A 4,491-nucleotide genomic window follows, 5' to 3' on the forward strand; every position below is an offset into this window, starting at 1 on the left:
GTCAGGACTTCAAGATTGTTCTACAGATCAAACAAAATCAGTTCAGAGCTGTGATGGAGTATCAGACATATAGACAGCTACAAATCAAGCAGTACAGACAATTTCTGTTTTATATCACCATCCAAGAGAAACAGATCTGAAAGTGTTCCCACAGGTCAACTAAGGTAATCAAAGCTCTTCTCTGTTGTTTTTAATCATGACTTCTGCAGTTCAGTCACCTTGTAATGATGATTCAGTTGATATTCTAAAACAGACCTTACTAATTTTTATTAACATTTCTTGACCTAACAGTTTTTCAGAGTATATCCTTTTTAGAACAGTATTGATTTCATCAAACATTTCTGAAAGACAAATAAAGTAACAATAAATCAGGCATATCAGTTTGCTTTACAAATTTTTAATAGACTTAACAATAGATAGGTAATATCCATCCAGTTGACCCTCTGTAAAGAAGAATTTGATGCTCCATAATTAATCCAAAATGAATTGATTCTGTCTCTCTGGAAAATCCATGAGAACAATCGGATTTTGCAATGTACAGTAAAGGTGATTAATGTGAAGACCTGGTGATCAAAAGTGTATTTTAGTGTGTTTAATTTAATCTCATCAAAAGCTTTTTTTTTGTTGTTGTTAGTATCTTCTATTTTGAGTAGGTAAATTACTGTAAACTGAGACAAACCTAGATGATTATATTTATCATGGTATCCCATCATTGTACGCAGACGTGACCTCAAATAGGATATAAATGACTCTAAATTTCTTATTTTGTAAATGTTTTCTGAAAGTGCCTTATCCAAAACCATTAAAGTATTTTTAATTGCTAACTTTGTACAATAAGACAATATCGTTGTCTCCTGGTGTATGAAAGTCATAAACTCTACAACTAAAAGTAAAATATATCATTACTTTTTAAAGGGGCTGCATTCTGACTTTCTTGTTTATGTATCTCAGTACTCAACACCAAAGTAGCTACACTGATTTAATAGCATGACTTGCTTTAGAAATGCTAAAAAGAAGACAAAAAAGCTGGTATTCTTAATGTGCTCATTTTGTCATTCAAGAAATGTGGAAAGTGTAAATACAAGAGATTACCTCCATGCTATTATGGTTTAAGTTAAGTACCAGTTGAGTGCTAATTGAAACATTTCCAGAGTTTTTCATGGGAGAGAAATTCAAATCTTAGACCTCAAATGAGTTTTGAGTTCTGCATGGGATCCTCTTGTTGCAGACTAGGACGGAGACCATATGTCACAAACGTTTTTGCTGAAGTATGACATTTTGTTATAAGTCTACTTTCACCTCCTTTTTTTTTTTTCTTTTTAAAGATAGTCTTACTGTAGTATTCTTCAGAACTTGTTTGTGGCATGAGTATTTCAAAACAGTATTATGATTTTTTTTTAATTGACTATTACTTTATTTAATTTTATTCTGGTAGCTGCATTAAATATATTTTGCTATCTGGGAAACAGAAACAACTAACAATAAGACCCACTTTGCAGTCACTGTACAGGCATAATTGCTGTCAATTTGATTGAAGTTTTGCCTGAGAAAAGACAGACACCAGTTCTTACTTTTTAACTTAGAAGCAATATAGGATGCACTGAAAGCACTCATCAATTCCAAGTTTTCTCAGAATCAATTAATTTTTTTTCTATATTTATTTGTGCTGATAGATTTTGAAAAATACTTTTAAAATTATGTGTTTTATTTTCTTATGAAATTCTTAAGATATTGCATAAAAGGACTTCATAGTGGAATAAAGCAACTGCTTTCGAAGTATTCTAGAAGTTCTGAATAAACTCTGTTTGGGATAGATTAAGTCTATTTTGCTTATAACAATCCAATTTATCTGTATTTTCTATATTTCTAACTTAACTGCTGCAAACTAAATTCTTATACTGTGAAGAATTTTAATCATCATGTTTTTATCGGTTTTTTTTCCCACACAATTATTATAACAGTTCTAAAAAACAAGTTAAAAAAAAAGAAAAGACAAGTATCTTGGATTGTTTCTTTAATATTCTAAACTGGATTTTTTTTCAACATAACTAACTGTGCTCTCTGTTTCAGAAGTCTGGCACGTCCAGAGGTCATTTGAAGTATTCAAATTAATTAAACAGCAGCCAAATGTAATCAAAGTCATAGCTTACAAAAGTGGCACAAGAAAGATCTTTGCTAAAGTTTCTTTGTCCTTAATTAAGCCAGGAATCTCTAATAGAAGTTTCCCTGCATGCATAAAGCTTATTTGTAACTTTTACTTCAAACCCTAACATAAATCCTTTTTTCCTTATTAAGCTTACATGAAACTTTTCTTCCTTTGTATACTATTCTTAAAATGTGTGACTTCTTAAAAATTCTTATAAACGCTAAGTGAAATAAGTTACAGCATAACGTACAGTATTATTTGACATTAAACCACAACAGCACAATACTTTTAAACTGATCTTTTTAAAGTTATGTATTTTTCTCATCTTGTTGTGCTATGATTTCTAGTAATAATTACTAAAACACTGACTTGTAGTGCAGTTACTATGTTTGGTAAGTTGAGAGTGGATTTTTTTATTTACAATTTTATTTTTTCTGACTAAATATTGATCATAAGATAAATACGTTTGTAATCAGTATTCCTTACCTCTTGCATTCATTTAGCTGCTGGAGGAGTGCTCTGAAAAGCTGAATCTGAACATGGCTGCACGATGAGTGTTCTTGGCAGACGACACTGAAGCACTAGAACCTAAAGACATACCCTGTGATGCTGATGTTTATATTTCAACTGGAGAGACCTTTTTATAGCCATTCAAAAAAGAAAAGGTAAAAAAACAAAATCAAAACTGAGAAACCCCAGCAAATGGCTTAAGGGGTGCAATTAGAAATTATTTTCTTCCTGTCTTTTTGCATGGTTTAACAAAACTAATGTTTACTCATTTACAGCTCAGTAAGAGGATAATGTGCTTAATGAAAGAAAAATCTACTGACAGCCACGTTTATTGCCCTTCATTAGCATTGGTACTTAATTTAATATAGATCTCAATAGACATTAGGGAGCCTGCAGGAGGTTAAATGGTGAAAATGTAAGGAGATTATTGAATTTACTGTTTAGTTTCAGTGACATCAAACAGATATAATTAATTAGGCTTATTCCACTAGCAAAAATAATCCAGAATGTAATATTGGATTTATTCATGTCACTGTTTAAAAATTTTTGAAAGTTTAATACAGCAATATGGAATATCTACTTTACTATGCTTTATTAATTTTAGATTGTTTGGTAAGACCATTATTAAATTTTTTCTTCTCTCCTTCTCATTCCATTACCAATCTGGTAATTATGTTTTATTTTTTTACAATGGGAGAAAACTATTTCTGAATCTTTACAGTTTAAATGTGAATGTAAATCTTTCTCTCTATCATATTTTAAGACAATGAGGTAAATTGTGAGATTTCTGAAGCGAATCTGTGCTAACATTTTATAACATTAGCTTAAGTATGGCTCAGTATCAAATTCAATATACCAATTGGGTATTTTATTAAACTGTTACTTCAACTGGTATTTCTGATAAAGACTTTTTAATTGATATAAGAATAGTGTATGTGTAGGTAGGAATCTACAATTCCAATGTACAATTACAATGAAAAATGCAAAAAAGATAAATGGTTTAACATTATGTGCAACATTCCAGTTTGTATAATCATGTAGCAGTAAATTGTGGTATGTTTTTTAAAAAGTTAGAGATAGCAAAGAAAAAAAAAAGGCAAATCATTAAACTAGTGTGTGTATTTTACATATATGTTGTATATGTCTTTTATATATATATTCCTTTGCACTTTGAGGCGCTTCTTTTTCTTATGTACTTTCTTGAGAAACAAGCCTTGGGTTTTATTTTTCTACATACCTTTTAAATAGCATTTGTTATCTTGGGATGTATTAGGAGACATACTTTATTGTTAAATATTTATTTCTTAATTTCAAAATACTCAAATGATCTTTTGCTAATTCCTTTATTGATCGATATTACTTAGTACAAATGCATTTCAAGAAGATATATATATACATTACTCATTACTGGCTACTACATATCATAGACTACTAGACATAGACTACTCTCTATACACATAAAAATCTAATATTAATTAGTAGAGCCTTTATGATGTAAGTCCTGTAATTAAAGGTATGTTTACATATTCATGGAGGTATTAATGAAGAGAACTGATGTTAATAAGCCTGTGTCTTATGTAATAAATTTTATATATGATAAGCTGTTTTTTATAGCATAAAAATTATTCTCAGTATGATACAGGTGACCCATTCACTGGAATGGCTATAATAAATGGCCTATATATTTAGTAACAGGCACAGATCTTTGTATTTGTTCTTGCAAAAGTGTGTGATAAAACTGCTATTGGTACTGTATGAATCATTGAAATGATCCTATTATTGCAGTATTTTTATATGAGTACTGCTATAATTTGTTACAAAGTCTTCACTGGTAC

The sequence above is a fragment of the Chlamydotis macqueenii genome, chromosome 5 (genome assembly GCF_036417535.1).
Source record: "Chlamydotis macqueenii isolate bChlMac1 chromosome 5, bChlMac1.mat, whole genome shotgun sequence".
Taxonomy (NCBI): Eukaryota; Metazoa; Chordata; class Aves; order Otidiformes; family Otididae; genus Chlamydotis; species Chlamydotis macqueenii.